Source organism: Drosophila willistoni (assembly GCF_018902025.1).
Source record: "Drosophila willistoni isolate 14030-0811.24 chromosome 2L unlocalized genomic scaffold, UCI_dwil_1.1 Seg196, whole genome shotgun sequence".
NCBI lineage: Eukaryota > Metazoa > Arthropoda > Insecta > Diptera > Drosophilidae > Drosophila > Drosophila willistoni.
Window position 1 is genome coordinate 1236747 of NW_025814048.1, and position 18602 is coordinate 1255348.

At 34.9% G+C, this 18602-nt stretch overlaps 1 protein-coding gene across 2 annotated transcripts in view; it reads right to left on the reverse strand.

The window, feature by feature from the left end:
* The window catches only part of LOC6639715 (cell wall protein AWA1), a 42165-nt gene that overhangs the window by 9339 nt on the left and 14224 nt on the right, over positions 1–18602 (reverse strand). The gene's annotated exons all lie outside the window — the stretch shown is intronic.

Genomic DNA, 18602 nt, shown 5'->3' on the forward strand with positions numbered 1-18602 from the left:
GACAGTCAAACAGACAGTCAAACAGACAGACAGATAAGATAGAAACGAGCAACTCTCGATTGTGCAACAAAATAGTTTTGCGAAAATGAAAAATGTTGCCTGAGCGGTAATAATTTTACTAAATATTTGGGAAATACTACAAATTGTTGCACGGATCTTTGAGTAATTTATATAGTGCATAAGTAGTAAACAGATAGAAAAATTGATTTATTGAATTTAGTGGGTTTTCATATGCTATATTTTTTCTTTTCAAAGACCTTTTTATCATAGTTTTGCTGGACTACTTAACCCATTTTGGACCAAGCTGATTTTAAGTTGCAAAATGACTTTTTTAAAAAATAAAACATTCTGCCTGTTTTAGTTTGGAATAAAATTGGTTAAAAAAATGGATTTGAAGGTTCATTCAATGTAATTTTTGTGGAACTAACTATATAGTTCCCTTTGATTGAAATATAGTCAAATAAAATACAGAATCTTCGACAACATACAAAACTTGCTGTTCGAAAAGTCGAACAGTGGTCCAAAATGGGTTAAGCAATTAATAGATGTCTCTTAATATTTCTATTTTAGTTAGGCTCCTTGAAATGAAATGACATTTTTTTTCTTCTTTTTATTGTTGGTATTAAGAAAACATTTAAATTTCTAGATTTTGGATTTTAAAATAAGCATGAAAAGGCATAAAGAAGTTCCATATTTATATTTATTGAACTTTATGCACTTTCAGGTTCAGATTTTTGAATCTTTTTGATAAATCTTTTGAGGAAAGCTACTCAATTGTGATATAACTATTTCAAAACCCTTTTTTTGTTGTAATAACCAATCACCCACTGGCTTCTTAGGGAGTTTTAAGTTTTACTTTAACTATAATAGTAGATTCTAACAAAACTATAATCTTAAGTGGACTTTTTAGACACGACAAATGCAATTTGACCCTTAATGAGATAGAAGAAAACCTCAAAGGGCAGTTAAATTTGTTCATACCATTTACTTGAATAGTCAAAGAACTTGTCGTAAATTTCCCTCGTATGCAACTGACTTCTAATTAATAGTGTAAAAATTTTAATGGCATTGGCAGGATCGTAGTAGCCAGCTACCTAACTGCCTAGCTAGTTAGTAGCTACTAGCTAATAGTAGAGAGTGAGTATTAGTAGTAAATGCAATGGCCATTGGTTTGTTTATGGGGCTAAAAACCAGTTTCAAGGACGCGCGCAGTCAGTTGGCGCAATTCCAAGAACTTAAACCTTTTGGCTCATTATCACTGTAACAACGGCCAAGACGACGACGATGACGACGATGACGACGACGAGGATGAAGTTGACTTTACAAAACGTGACTCGAACTTGGGGATCTGACTATGATTGTTAAACTATTTCCCTTGGCCCTGTCTCTCTAGTCTTGGCTTGCACATATTTCTCTACACTTAATTTTATTTTAATTTGCCTTCACTCTCTAGATGCCTTTTCTTTTTTTTTATATTTTGCTTGATTATTAATAATAACAGCAGCAGCAGCAGCAGCAGCTTTGAGCTGTTGAATCTCTTATAGGAGAGTGTTCTTTTGCGAAAGGGGGCATAGTTGTCTGAAATTCCTGGCACACAGCTGTGCAGCTTGCAGCTTGTGTTGCATGTGGCAAGTTTCTGGTCAGTTTGTTACACATTTTTACACATTACACTCTCAAGCAAAGAGAGAAGTGTTCATTTGTCTCTCTAAATGATTTGACACTTTCAGAAATCTTCTATTAAAGAAAGTCTATCACAAGTTGAACATTCACTTTACCACATGACTTTTTCCTATGATTTTTTTGATGGGTTTTGTGGGGGTTTCCTAAGGCAAAGGGTATAGAAACTGCGGCGCTTTGTTATTAGTTTCTCCAGGAATTTCGTTGTTCCATTCTATTCGCCGACCGTAAATATGGGCGAGTGTGTGTATTTTGTTGCTGTTGTTGTTGTCGGCTACTACGTACTGGCAAGTCCGCATTCTTTTAAAGGTTGTTGGAGCCAACAGAGCCGCAGACCGAGTCAGAGTCAGAGAGTCAGACCTGTTTGTACCACAAAACATAACCCAAAATCGACCACACAAAAAAAAAAAAAATAAAAGACCCACAAAAACCATTTGGCCGTTCGGTTCGGTAGGTTGCTCGATCTCGCTATGCGTCGGCGGCAACATGGCTTTGGCTTTCAGTTTTCATTTTCGTTTTAGGCCCCACAACAGCAGCAGCTGCCTCTGTAAATTCTCTGGAGAATCGAGAATATGAAAATCAATAAGCCAAATGACCTTGATGGGTTTTTTTTTCGTTAAGGATGATCACCTGTTTCGGGATTGTGAGCTTATCAATTTGTGTTGTGGAATGCCAACAATTTGTATATATTGCTAGACTATAAATAGTTTTTTGTAGCTAATCAAAAATGCAGGCGTGTTAGCCTGCAAGTATTTTGCATAATTGTTGTTGTTGTGGTTTGGGGCTGTTGTTGCTGATGGCAATTACCTTTGGCATGCGCGCACAGACATTGGTCTAAATGTCAAGGTAAATTATGATGCATTCAGCTATTACGACTAATAGTCGAAAATGCATGCACGTGTGCAACTATTTTTAGTTGTTGCTGTTGTTGCTTTTGCCGCCAAATGACAGATCACAGAAAAGAAAACCTGTATCTGAATTTGTTGCAAGTTGCATGTTGTTATGGTTGTTGTTGCCATGTTGTCGATGCAGATGCATGTTGCGCCCTTTTCTACGCTAATTAAGCGTAGAGAGAGAGAGCGAAAACTTGGACCATGATTGCATCTAGCTATGGGTTCCGTCTGCAACAACATCGTCAGCAACATTTAATCATCACATTGCTGCAGAAATAGTATCATTAGCGTTTTTACGATTACGCGCTTTATCAAAATAGAAAGAGCAACAGAAGCAGCAACAACAACCGAGCCAGGCCGAGCCTTGCAACGAAAAATGAAGAGGCTGGCAAAAATGATAATCTTTGCTATCAGTTCTTCTGTTGCTACTGCCGCTTGGTTCCTGTTGCAACCGCTTTTATTTTACTCCGTTGTTGTCGTTGCACGTACATGCAATTTTTTTAATTGCCTTGCAACAATTTTGAAATTGGTGCACACAAGACGGTAGCAATTTGTTAGTAGATACACCCACACCCACTCAGAAAAACTCCAAGTAATGTTTTTTTTTGTGGTTCAATGTTGCATAAAGTATTTAAATACCAGTTCCGTAAGCCAACTGTTATTTGGTAAGTTTATACTTTCACTGCTGCTGCTGTTGGCGCCAATGACAGACTAGCAACATATGTTGAAACTTCTTCCAATTGACATTCAAAGGATGGCTTTGGCTACATCCTGCGGGGCGGCGGCAAGTAACTCAATACGCAACAGCAACAGGTGATGCAACGACAACTACAATGACGATGATGATGATGCCTCACTTTGGAATGGTAGTTAAAGTCCAGGAGAGAGAGACGGAGAGAGAGAGAGAGTCAGGTGTTGCCTGCAACTGCTGTGAGACAAAACACTGAGATTGTTTGTTGGCAATTATGCCATGAACTTGTTCTGAATGCTCAGACTCTGAAATGACAATTTCGTTGACGTTGCAACGTTGTTGTTGTTGTTGCTGTTGTTGCTGTTGTTGTTTTGCGTTGCAGAGTTATTTACTGCACTCTTGAGTTTAGGTTATTCAACTCACTCTCTCACTAGTTTGTCATTAGCCACTCGGAGCAATCGGCAATCACTGTGTGATTGTAGTTAGAACGTTAATTATACACACACGCAGAAACTCTTTTGATGGGGTCGATCTCTGATCGCTGATCGCTAATTCATGGTATCTCTCCCTCTTTATTACACTAATTTAAAAAGTATTCAAGTTGAAAAAATATATATTGCAACAGAGTCTCCACTCGCATTGACACTTCAATGATTTTGTATGTCAGACTCCGATCATTAGGCCAACAGAGATTGTTACTATCGAATGGCACATTAGCTGACAAATTCCATTGACACTAAAATAATAAAAGTAAACACAATGCAGACACATTGTTAAATTTCAAAACAAAAGAAGCGAAAAAACTTGACACTTTTCACTTTTTTTTTGTGTTGTATTGACTGTCTGTCTGTCTGTCTGTTTTATGTTGCTTCTGATGATGACTCTTGGCCAGTGCCGGATTAACAGCTGTGGAGTATTTTAACTGCCCCTTTTTGTAGCATCTCATCATATATAACGTATACGCAAGGTGTGACGAAATTTCCAAATTTGTTAAAGATTGTTGCATCGTCTGAATCAGACGATTTTGTAGGCTGCTAAAATGATGTTTTCCAGGCTAGAGCTAGTTAAGAATTATATCTTTATGATGCGAACTAGTTTTAAAGATCTCAAAATTTGAGTTTTTTGGTCGACCCTAATTACACAGGCCGACATTTTCAAGGCCATGAAAAAGTGTTCTAAGTTCAATAGGTTTTTTTATAGTAATTTTAGGGTGCTAATCACGGCCCTGTACCTAGTTTTTGCCCATCACGTCAGGATTTCGAAAAAAAAGGGTTGGAATTATTCAAAATGGCCTAATTTTCAATATTTTCTAGTATAATATAAACAAGTTATTATACACAAAACGTTATTATTTTAAGCTATTAATATATTAGATATGATTTAAACGCAATTTACATAAAATCGAAGAGGCGTTTCTTTGTTATCATGCATATTATCATACACTTTGGAAATGGTTCCAAAATGAGTAAAATTCGAACCAAAAAGTATGCTATAGGGATTCGAAGCATTTGCAACTTGTTAATTTTAAAAAATTATTGTAATTTTATGAATCTAACAAATTGTTTATAAGTAATGTTGGCAAACAACAGCTATTTTTCTTAAACAAGAAATTCTACAATTCGTTAAAAATGTAGAAAAACAATTTTTGACTTTATATAGTATACTTTTGGGTGCCTATTTTCCAACCCTTGATCCCATAATTTCACAAAATCTGGACGTGATGAACAAAAACTGAGTATGCAGTCCGAATTAGTTAAAAACACCTCTCAGTTTAACGTCACCAAAAATCATGGCCTGTGTTATTGATTAAAAAATATTTATTGTTTTTACTCTACAAAAATGTTGTCTTTGATGAACAACCTTTCAGAATTCTTGCTACATATGTGCATATAATTCGACTCTATAGGGCGCCCTTTTTTTTACCTTTGGGTAAATCCGTTACTGTTCTTGGCCAAGTTATTGCTGCTGTTTGTTGTGCAAGGCAGAATCTTTGGCAATTGCTTTGGACATTATTTTGTTTTGATGGATCATTATTGATTTCACTAACGGCCAACAACAACAACACGCATCGTTGTTTTTGTTTTTGTTTTTTTTATATATGGAACATATGCGTCATTCTTGCCTTCATTGCTCGTTTGTTTGCCACTCGAGGCGAAAGCAATTTCCTTGGAAAATTGCAGTCTTACGCGAGTGATAGAGAGAGAGATGCTTCTTTTTTGCCCCGAAGAAGCGCTTCATCAATTTTTATCGATGAAGACCCATTTGGTTGATAACTCCATTTGTGGCAAATGTTGCGCACGCGCGTTTTTCAGTTCTTCTTCTCGGGTTGTTGTTGCTGTTGGTTGCTGTTAGTAAATTTCGCGCGAAAAACTTCAAAGTTAGTTGTTGGTAGTAACTGGTAGCCTGGCCTGGCCTGGCTTCTCTGCTTTGGCCTCTCCTGCTGGCCAAGCACCTTTCAGGTGGACAAAAAGAAAGAAAAAGGTAAACGCACGTGTTGCAATGCACGCTATGAGGATGTTGCTGCCGTAACAGTTGCTGTTGACTGTTGCTCGTGGTCGTACTGTCACTGGCCGTTTAGGCCAAACTTGGTAAATTGTTTTGTTGGCTGGCCTTTCTTTTCAGTTGCCAGTTGCCGCTCTTATATGGCCGCTGTGTGTGTGTGTGTGTGTGAGTGTGTGAGAGTTGCATACTAATGCCTTTTCGATGGCTTTTAATGCTTGCTTAATTTTTTGTTGTCTATACATTTTTCCCTTTCAGCAATTTCTTTAATCATCGCATTGATTTGGCACAATTTACATATAAATACGAAGGCTTGACCATCGGAAAGAACTTCCTGCTTTCTGGACAATATGTGATGGCAGCTGTTTCCCTGGGTCAAAGCCAAATGCACAAACAGTCCACACTCAGAGAGGTCCAGAGAATACATTTTTTCCTCGGTTGTTGCTGCTGCTGCTCATGATGTTATGTTTTCTTCTCTTCTTCTTGCCATTTAGAGGCATGCAGCAAGCTTTGGTTGTGATGAGATGAGGATGAGTCCATTGGCCTCAAACTGTTTTCTTGCACCATTTTTTTTTTCTTTTTCGTTCCAGCATTACATCTTCTTCTTTATTTTCTTTCTTCTTTAGGGGTATTAAAATTACTTGGCATGTAATTAGTTTGGCTCTTTTTTTGTTGTTGTTGGTCTTTCTTCTGCTGGTCTGTGTGTGGGCGCCCCAAATTGTTCTTCTGTCTGGCCTGTCAATGTTAACTGAGAATGATTCAGTGGGAGAGAAGCCGTCCAAAAGGACAGAAAAGAGAAAGAAAGAAACAAAAAGAGCTCCCCAATGTTTTGCTTTAATCAAAGTGAAAGAGTTCTACTGGAATTTATATATCAATTTGCTATGTGATTTGCTTAGATTAGAACATTTGTTCTTGTTTTTGTTGCTGCTGCTATTGCTGTTCGTTTACTTGTTTTCATTTGAACCAGTTGAGTTGAAAATTATTGTGATTATGGCCAACTTGTTGTAGTTGTAGTTGTTGTTGTTGTTGGCCGTTGTGGCTGTCCGTTGTGAAGTTGCTAGGTTTATTGTTGTAGCTGTTGTTGCTTTCGAAGTGTGCACCTGTTGCTTATATGACTCAGAATTTTTTCTCCTATGTATCCAAGAGATATGCAGATACATATGTTAGCAGTGCTTTATTGCTGCTCATTGTTAAAACCAAAGAGAAAATCTCACAATCGTCTACACAGAGAACAACAAATTATTGCACAGAATTGACTTTAATTTAACTGATTTTGCAATAGACCAATATAGAGCCATTTGAAACTTCTAGATGGTGTGACAATAATAATAATTAAGTATAAAGAATGGGTGATATTTGTAGGTATATATATGAGGCTTCCAAATATCAGAATTTAGACAACGACCTTAGCTTAAGACCCTTTGAAGTTTGAAAAAAACAAAGAACTTTAAAAGGAGTATAAAAAATTCACAAGGGGTCACCAATAAAATGCATTATTCAACTCTTTTGATTACTTTCAGTACAAAAAAATTACAAAAATAATTTGTCAAGAATAACTTATCACAAAACTTTTTATACTCAGTATTACATATATTTAATGTTTTAGGCTGTTTCATTGGTTTCAGTCAACATTCTTTAGCAGGGCCGGCGGCACGCGCTTAGCCCGAGTGGGTAGTGAAAACAAATTATGCCGTAAAATTTGAAGAAAAAAATCTCATTTATAAGCTCAGGATCTTTGAAGTCCCGCCTATAAAAGGGTTCTTTTTTTTGACATCGTTTGATTGACCTATAGCAAAACTCTCCAGAGAATTAAAAAATCTAGCTAAATCAGTATCGAATCGTTTTTTCAATGAAGAATACACTTGGTCGAAAATTGGTTCGAAGATTTTCTTGTAAAAATCTTCAGGAGATTCGAAAACCGTTGAAATTAGAATTTTGAAAACGCTCTGGCAATTTTCGTTTCCTTGGTAAATCAGCTTCCTCAATTTCAAAATTCTTAGCGATTTCATTACAATTTTGCCAAATCTTCGTAAATTGGGAATCACGAGTACTGTTCATAATTTCCCCAACAATTTCTATCTTTTTATGTGAATCGACGACACAAAGCTCAGAGTGCTGTAGATCTTTGTTCAGAATTTCGATACGATCGAAAATTTCGATCGTTGTTACTAAAAGGAACAAAAATTTGAATGACCCCATGGAATGGAGAACTTCAATAAACATACTACCATAAAATTCGTGATTTACAGAGAATTTCCGAGTGGGTAATTACCTACTCGGCAATTTTTGTGACTTTCAACATGAGCTTAAAAAAACTCCAAATAATTTGTAAGTCATAATAAGTATAAGTCAAAAAAGGGTAAACAAATTTTTTTCTTGCCAATATGTCATTTATGATAATCAAGAAGACCTGTTAAAAGGACAAAGGGATTCCATTTGATTTTATTATCACTCTTTGTTTAACGGTTTAAAATCGATTTTATTTATTGACAGTTATTTAAAATTATTTGTTACTTGTTTGTTTAAATAATCGTTTATCATCATTACATAATGTAATGTAAACTAGAATAACGAAATTTCAAAAATATAAATACCAAAAATATTCAGTTTGTTATTCAGACGCCTGAAATTCCACACTAATCGAATCTTTTTTAAATTATGTTTCAGTTCCTTAAGTTTTTCTCAGTGTACTACTGTAGTCGTTTTTAGACAGGAAATTTACAACTTATTTGTTTAAATCGTTGGCATGTTAATGTTAATTATTAGATGTAAAATCCATGCAGCTGCATTTTCAATTCTTCTCTTGTTTTTTTTTTTTACTCATCTAATTTTCGAGGCGTGACTAAATACTATTTGATGTCGAGTGAGTCTTTTATAGATATATAATTTTAGACGTGTGCTACTGATTGACGCCTTTTGCAAAGAGTGGGTGTGGCATCTTCATTATGTAAAAGGTTAGCTAGACCAAAAAACGAACGTTATGTTGGCCATTTCACTCAAGTTGAAGTTCAGTTCTTTTACCTGACAGACAGACAGCCAGACAATCGATCAAAGTTGTTGTTGTTGTTGTTGTTGGTGGTGGTGCTGCTGCTGCTGCTGCTGTGGGCCAACAACATAAAGAAGCGCATAAAACATAATAACATTTGTGCAAAAGTGTTAAGGCAACAAAACACAGTCGAGACAGTAGCAAACAGCCCGTTGGCTGGCTCTCTGGCTGGTTAGAAAGAAAAAAAAAAAACATATTCGTATGTAGTAGCAAACATCTAAAACAGCCTCCAAGATAATGGTGAAGAAGATACAGACAGAGAGACTGAGAGATTGAGAGGGGGTGGCTGGCAACGGGCAACTGGCAACGTTTTGTTTTAATTTACTCGACGCCGACATCAACAATGTTGCTGCCGTTGCCGTTGCTGTTGCTGTTGCTGTTGCTGTTGCTGGCTACCTGATGCCTGTTGGGTTTCCTGTTTAGATAGTTTTTTGTGATTTTATGCAGTGCAGCAGCAGCAGCAGCAGCAGCAGCAGCAGCAGCAGCAGCAGCAGCAGCAGGAGCAGCGACACACAGCTTCTATGCTCATCTGCAACAAAGATCTGTGATGGCAAAAGCTAACCACTTTGATGTACTCCTTTGAAATGTTGTTGATGAGTGCGCAAGATGTTTAAAGATTGTGTATACGGGGCGGAAAAAAAAACACAAAGTCGTGCTCGGGGAGGAGGAGGGGGAGGGAGACTTGACTTATATAATAAATTTTAATATACGCCCATCTCCCTCCCCCCCACAACTTGGCAAAGATGAAGAGTTTGTTGTTGTTGTTGTTGTTATTGTGGCTACTGTTGGGTAGCTTACTGGATTGTGTGTGTGGCTTAGCGACTAAAAGGTATTCATTAAAATTGCCAAAGGCAATTGCATAAATTATTTTAGAGAGACACACAGAGACAAAGAGAGAGAGAGGGAAAGATAGAGAGATATATAGAGAGACTCAAAGAAAAGAGGCAATTTTTAGCAATTTAGAATTGAGCCTGGCTTAACAATTACAAGTATCAATTAACCATACACACACACACTCACACACACACACTCGCACACACACATGTGAAGGTCAGCATATGTATAAAGAATGAAGTTAGTCTGGTCCCCTTCGATGGTGGTGATGATAACGCCCAAAAGGCCAAGTCACGATTGCCAATGGCAATTATAGAGCATAAAACATCCGATAATCATAATAATTAAGCATGACTTGTCAGAATGTAGACACTGTCTCCTGTTGCTCGGGATGGAGCTCAGGTAAATGCGCCGCGTTGACAAGAGACAGAGGGAAACAGGCTAAAAAGAAGTAGCCGACGATTAAAGAGAGCTTAGACGATAGACGATTGGCATATAGACAAAACCCATAGACATGGACATAACACTTGATCGTAAATACTGTGAGTGTGTGTGTGTGTGTGTGTGTGTAAACGTGAGACTGCATCAATGTCGATGCCCATTTGAAAAGGTAATAGCCAAGAGAAAGCCTTTTGATAAGACACCGCATGCCTATGCACTTTTTTCATCTAATAGATTTTGTTTTAAACTGCATCTGAATCATGATTTTAAATGAATTTTCAACGTTTTTCAAATTCATTCATTCTATTTAGTCAACTGAGGGAGTCATGTGCGATGGGGTAGAAAATTCGATACGACTAGAAAATGCCTGTGACTGAGTTTTTCCTTACCCACAAGGTTATACTTTCTTAAAGTTCTCCATAAGTTTGCAGGTATTATTTCAGTTAGGGATTCATCAAGGACGAGAACTACAAAAAGTGTATAAACTAACACTCGAAGAGTTATACTTATATTTTATATGTTCCAATAGTATAAAGTTTTTAAAACTTGAATTTCCACAGAATACCACATAGAATTGAAATCTAATTGAAATTTAAAGCCAACTGGGACTATTTACTTTAATTTGTGATAACATTGAACAAAAATCAAAGATTTGGATATCTTAAATGTTTCAATATTAAGGGGGGTTTCTACCTTGTGTTATAAAAAATTACGATTTTTTTTATTGCCTTTTTGGATAGGTAAATGTTTCAAGAATACTGTGTAAAAATTTCAAGTTGAAATCTATAAAATTACGAAAGTTGTCGGCCGTTAAGTTGAGTGGTGTCAAGCGCTCTGTGCCGGAGCAAATTTTCAAACGTATTTTTCTCAAAACTACATTTTTGGATCTCATGGAAGTCCTACAGGGCGCAAAAATTAACCAATCTCTATGAAATTTTTTACACATCTTCTTTAGGATATTGTTCAGCGCTGGTAGTAGAATTGGCCAAAAATATTGGAAATTGTTAATTTAAAAAATTAATTAGTAACGAAAAATAGGCAAAAACTAAATTTTTTTCTAAAAAAGCTCATAACTTTTTCATTTTTTATCCTTTTTTCCCAATTCTACTACTAGCGATGCGGAAAAATGTCTAGATTAAGAAAAAATTTTCATTTTCGGGTTCAGACTTCATTTGCGAACGGTAGGACTTCCATAAGGACAAAATGGGGATGCCATTGGAAAATTTCTCACCCCTCCCCATTTTCACGGATCGCCGAAAAAAAATTTAATACATAGAATAAAGTTTTCTCAACAACTGTGGAAAATTTCATTCCTTGATCTATTATACTTTTCTCAAAAAAAAATTCTTACTTAAAAGCGCCTTTTCGGCCCAACAAGGTAGAAACCCCCCTTAAATATTTAAACAATTTTAATATCGTAGGTAAAATTTAAAGCGATTCCTAATCAAATCCTGCACCAAACTACTGAATAAATAATTCCCAAAGTATTTTTATGATCAACTATGTTTCGAAAAAACATTGATTAGCCGCTTCTTTTTTCGAGTTTTATATGCTTTTGCTTAACCCATTCAATTACTTCATACTTCATTTAGAGCATGGAAAATGTTTTATTGTGACTGCTTCTTTACAATTGCATAAGCTGCATATGCCGCTTCATGAAATACTCTAACGGGTATAAGCAACAACTGGCAGGTAATTAAAGTCAATTTTTGTTTGGTTTCGGTTGACAAAGTTTGATTCTATTGTAATAGAATTTTCCATGTTCTTTTCTCTCTCTCTCTCTGACCATGATTTGTGCGTTTCGAAAGTGCTACCAAGCATTCCCCCAGCTGCCTCTCTATCTCTTCTATACCTTTCCATTTAATCGTATTCTGTATGAAAGTCGTTTAACTGGAAAGAAATAGAATAACAGCTAAAATCATCATAGCCATAGAAAAATAATAATGGAACATAATTCTTAGGCAAGGTTTAAAATGATCTGTTCAAAAAATAATAATAATATCAAGTCCCCAAGTTGCCAAACAAAACCTCAAACTCTGTGGAACTGTAACAAAACATATTTATGAATTTCTAATGTTCATTATGATTATTTTTCAATGCTTTTGTTCTGTTTAGCTTGCGGTCTTTTGTGTGCCTCTCAGTCTCAATCTCGGTTTCTGTTTCTGTCTCTGAGCTATTTATGTCAAAATACTGTTAAATCTTTATGGGGGCCATTGATAAAAGTTATGTTTTGCCAGAGCAGCAACAATAAATACAATAGAAATAAAACATTTTGATTGCCGATTTAGGAGGAAAAAGGAATACATAAAGCACCCGAAAGCATAACGCCAAAGTCATAATAAAAGACAAAGTTCTAAAAATATCATTCAAAACTATTTATAAAGAGACAAAAAATCGAAGCATAAAAGAAACCATTTTAGGATAAAAAGTGTTCCGAGTGATAAATTTCATACTTTTAAACATTGAATTCCCTTAAACAAAAACCAATTTATGATAAAAACATTTTAAGATAATTTTAGGATACGAATGGAAAATTTCAGAACCATTTTAAAGTTGTAAGAAATGTTCGAACTTCAAATAAATTCAACAAACTTTTTAATAATTACAAATATAAATCTTTATAAATTTATTCCACACCTTAAAATCAGTTTCACATTTCTTTCTCAAAGAAAACCAAAGAAAAAATTGAAACATTTCATTTCTCCTCGACATTAGTTTTGCCATCTCATTTCATGGATGAATTGCTGTAACTAAAAACCAATTAATAGTTTTATTATATTTGTTTTTATGCTATTAATTTTAGTTTTTTTTTCCCCCTTAGTAGATTTTTACTCACTAGTGAGTGAGTAATTTTCACAAAAAGTATTTTCCCAGCTAACAAACTTTTCACCAATTTGGCTTTTATTTTTAGACGTCATTTGTCAAGTTTATTTTAACTTTAATAACGAATATAAAAAGGCTGAAGAAAAAACAAAAAAAACAATTTTAAGCATGCTCGACTGGCCAAGTTCGCTTTGGTGTTTTGTCTCAATGTTCATTTGACCATAAAAAACATAAAATGGCCAAGTAATGGAGAGAAAGAGAACGCGCTTGAAGCTGCTTTGGAAAGTGTCTGATGGAAAAATTTTAGAGAGTCTTTTTAATGAAACAACATGATTTACAAATGAACTAATCGTTTTTCAAAAATAAACGTTTTGCCATTTGTTAGAAATAATTATAGGCAGCTAATGAGACTTAAGTATTTTATGTTTTGGAATTTAGATATGTATTTTGCATACTTTTGCAAATTTTGTAGTCGGGACAATCGACTTTTGTCTTATATTCCCCCTTATCATAATGGGAATTATCTTTGAAAAAACTTGCGTTTCTCGGAAATAAAAAGATGTGTCTGTTTTTATCGTTTAAACGATTTTTTTTCTATGTGTGACTATCGATTAATTATCGAGAATGTATCTTCACTTGCCAAACAAAAATCTAAAAACTTTTGGTTTAATAAAACTTTTGTTAGATCTTCTGGAAAATAAGATCAAAGCGAACAGACTATGGGAAGCCGATTCTTGAAAGATTAAGGGAAGGGTAGAAAATTAAAGATGTAGGCATGTCATTTAATAGGGAAAATAGGTAGCTAAGTAAAATGCGTGGGTTGTCAGGAGCAAAATATGGAATTCAAATAAGGCACTTTAAAATATTTGAATTGTTTCTAGCTTTTGAAATTGAAATAAGGCACTTTAAAATATTTGAATTGTTTAAAGCATTTAATCAACAACCGATTCCAACTGTAGTTTAAGCTTAACCAAAGCAAAATCGATTTGCGATTTAAAAATTCGATTGAAAATTAAAAATTGCTCATATCGAATTGACTTTTCCTCGTTTTTTCGCATTAGCTTTTGGCAGTTGTCAGAACATAAATCAGCAGCTTCATTAAAAAGACTGCCAAAATCGGGAAAATAAATCTAACATATGTACATACATGCTTCTATATGTATGTATATATCGCATATGCCCTCTCTTAGAGATGCCTTGCAACCTGCTGGGGCACGGGCAGTTGCCGTGTTGCAATTGCGGGAAAACTACGTGACGACCGGCAGCAGGTATAAATAACTCAATTTAGAATGAGAAGAGCAAGAGACAGAAAAAAAAGTAAAGTGTTAACTTGAAATTTACCAATAAATCAATGGAACATTGAAGGCAGATTGTGATTAGAGCCGTGCCGATTGCTCGCTGATCTATCTCCAATAAGTCGAGGGAAAAAACGTTTTGGCCAAAAGCGGAAGACTTTTTCCACCTTAAAATTTCATTTCGAAAATAAGACAAAACAAGATTGTGATTGGGGAGGCCAGAGCCGTCATCGTCACTTGGCCCAAACGACAGGTAATCAAGTTTCGCAGATTCGTTTGTATTTTTCGGTTATGTTTTTGTTTTTGGCCAAAAGCGTTGAGTTGTTTATTATGGATATTACGATGATGATGATGATGATGCTTCAGATACACAATGTTTGGGCAGCAGCTTAAAGCGTTTTCTGATCGTTTTAATGATTCGCAAATAAATCTTTGATGATCCATCAAACAGTTTGGTTTTTATTTCTCTTTTTTGGTTTGCGTGTCTCGTGGTTTTTGGGGTTTAGCAATTAAATCGAATTTGCACTAAAGAATTAGCTTGGTTTTAAATTTTAGCTTAGTTCTTTACTTGGTCAATATGTGACTTGAAAAATGGCTTAAATCCAACCAGTTCTTAAAGTGTATGAAATTATAACGAGAACCGGTTTCCAAGCAAGCCGTTTTCATTAACTTGTATTCTTGTGCATATATGTATATATATGCATATATGAAACGCTTATATAAATTTTTTAAACCGATTTGACACAGATTCTCAATAAAAGAGAGACAGAGATGCCAGAGAGGCCCGAGAAGAAGGTGAAGGGAAACTTAAATGAAAATTCATAACTAACTGTAGTTAATTCAGTTTACCAGACATCAATCCAAAGCACTTTTGCCTTTATTTGAAGTCCACAGGTATTTAAGAAAAACAGTCAGCGACTCTGCAATACCCTTCATGGAAAAATGATTCATGTCCTTAAACTAAGGACTATCCGGATCAGTGGCTAATTTTAATCTTAACCTCTTTGGTCACATTAAGAATTAGAGAGTGAGGCATTTTATAAAATTAGGGAAAATTTAAGTGATTATATACCCTTCATGGAAAAATTATTCATGTCCTTAAACTAAGGACTATCCGGATCAGTGGCTAATTTTAATCTTAACCTCTTTGGTCACATTAAGAATTAGAGAGTGAGGCATTTTATAAAATTAGGGAAAATTTAAGTGATTATGTACCCTTCATGGAAAAATTAATCATGTCCTTAAACTAAGGACTATCCGGATCAGTGGCTAATTTTAATCTTAACCTCTTTGGTCACATTAAGAATTAGAGAGTGAGGCATTTTATAAAATTAGGGAAAACTTAAGTGATTATGTACCCTTCATGGAAAAATTATTAATGTCCTTAAACTAAGGACTATCCGGATCAGTGGCTAATTTTAATCTTAACCTCTTTGGTCACATTAAGAATTAGAGAGTGAGGCATTTTATAAAATTAGGGAAAATTTAAGTGACTATGTACCCTTCATGGAAAAATTATTAATGTCCTTAAACTAAGGACTATCCGGATCAGTGGCTAATTTTAATCTTAACCTCTTTGGTCACATTAAGAATTAGAGAGTGAGGCATTTTATAAAATTAGGGAAAACTTAAGTGATTATGTACCCTTCATGGAAAAATTATTAATGTCCTTAAACTAAGGACTATCCGGATCAGTGGCTAATTTTAATCTTAACCTCTTTGGTCACATTAAGAATTAGAGAGTGAGGCATTTTATAAAATTAGGGAAAACTTAAGTGATTATGTACCCTTCATGGAAAAATTATTAATGTCCTTAAACTAAGGACTATCCGGATCAGTGGCTAATTTTAATCTTAACCTCTTTGGTCACATTAAGAATTAGAGAGTGAGGCATTTTATAAAATTAGGGAAAACTTAAGTGATTATGTACCCTTCATGGAAAAATTATTAATGTCCTTAAACTAAGGACTATCCGGATCAGTGGCTAATTTTAATCTTAACCTCTTTGGTCACATTAAGAATTAGAGAGTGAGGCATTTTATAAAATTAGGGAAAACTTAAGTGATTATGTACCCTTCATGGAAAAATTATTAATGTCCTTAAACTAAGGACTATCCGGATCAGTGGCTAATTTTAATCTTAACCTCTTTGGTCACATTAAGAATTAGAGAGTGAGGCATTTTATAAAATTAGGGAAAACTTAAGTGATTATGTACCCTTCATGGAAAAATTATTAATGTCCTTAAACTAAGGACTATCCGGATCAGTGGCTAATTTTAATCTTAACCTCTTTGGTCACATTAAGAATTAGAGAGTGAGGCATTTTATAAAATTAGGGAAAATTTAAGTGACTATGTACCCTTCATGGAAAAATTATTAATGTCCTTAAACTAAGGACTATCCGGATCAGTGGCTAATTTTAATCTTAACCTCTTTGGTCACATTAAGAATTAGAGAGTGAGGCATTTTATAAAATTAGGGAAAACTTAAGTGATTATGTACCCTTCATGGAAAAATTATTAATGTCCTTAAACTAAGGACTATCCGGATCAGTGGCTAATTTTAATCTTAACCTCTTTGGTCACATTAAGAATTAGAGAGTGAGGCATTTTATAAAATTAGGGAAAATTTAAGTGATTTATAATCTTAACATCCGACCCCATAAAGTACACATATTCTTTGGACTTTCGAATAACACAGGGACGGCCTATATCTTATTCACCCACTCATTGGAGTTGGCCTTGGCCAACAAGGCCAATGATCTGATACAGGCTCTAAGTGAGGCAAATCAGACCATCAATAGGAAATCCATAGGAAAACCTAAAAAATTCATTTTAATTAAGGAAAAATTCAGTAAAGTATGCGCTCCAGGCAATCAAACTTCTTCTCAAGAAATTTTAAAATTGAAATGGCGCAGTAAAATTGAATTAAGGAAAATGAAATCAACTTAAAGTGTTAATGTTTTACTGGTAGAATTGTAAAAATAGGAAACAATTCAGAGGAGTACGACTGTTCGCTAGACTTGCTTCGAGTCGACTGAGGAAAGTGAGGAAAACCAGTCAGAAGGAAAAGTATGAAAAGTCAAGGCACATTCAATTAGTCAGCAATTTGGCAGGGCCTACTAGGATCAGATTACTAAAATACCTAAAAAATACTAGACTTTTAGAGGTGCTAAATTTGCTAGCTTATCGATTATCAGGTAATCTAGCGATGGTAGTTGAGAGGACTATTATCGAGAGAGGTGCAAATATTTTTTTTAAGCATAAGTGTATAGATTTGTTTGTTTATTATCTTGCAATGGTTTGTGGACTCTTCGAATGCTACAACTAGTTAAGAATTACAACAATAAGAAGATGAAAAATTATCCCAAACGAACTTACGCCGACGAATTGCTAAAAACTTAACAATATCTCATAAACTAGACTAGATTACTATAAAAACATCTTATACTATAATAATTACTACCAAATTATAATGTTTTATATTCCACACGACATAAACCCTTAACTAAATATGAAAAATTACTGTTTCTGCTTTTGCCAGCTCAATGACCCAATGCATATACCCTAAGAAATGAAATGAGGAGTATCAAAAGAATAAGTGAGTGGCATGTAAGCGAATTAAAAACTGTTTTGGCTTCCACTTGTAAACACTTTTGATTGCCATTGCCGTCATATATAAATGAATTTCCATCCCACATTATTATTTCTCATTGATAGTGAACCGCTCGAAATAAAATTTCACCCATGATCATGAGCTTGGTGATGCTTATGATGATGATCATGATCATTATAACACCCAAACAGCTAAAAGATATAGACAAACACGCACAACAAGTTTGCAACTTATCTTTTTAACATTTACTTAATTTATGAGTAGTTTTTCTCTTTCATTGCTGCGATTGCTGTTAGATGTTTATAACTTTCTCTCTCGATATAACAGCAACAAAAACTAATACTGCTACTACTATTAAAAAAAAAAAAAAACAATAATTAAAACATTAAATGCACATAATTAACGCTGACTTTTCGGTTTCGGTTTGTTTTTTTTTTGTCTTCCTTGGCGGTTTTTGCTTTTTTTGCGTTGTGTCTCTATATATGCAACTTATGTATAAAGTTTTGCCATGGTGTCACACATTTTATAATGAAGGCTCTATACGGTCTTTGTGTCTGTCTTTCTGTTTGCCTTGTGGAGTAGGAAATGAAAGAAAAGCCAAGGAAAATCAAGTGCCGCTAATTTAGTTGCTGGCTTTGTCGTTGACGCTGGCGAATTGATGCTAACCTTGAGTTTTCCGGGGGTAATAAATATAGACATCAGCTCTTTGCGGTAGTATTTTTATTTTGCGGTAAACATAAAGATTCAAGATATTCGTATATAGGAAGTTTTTATCTCAAATATGAAGG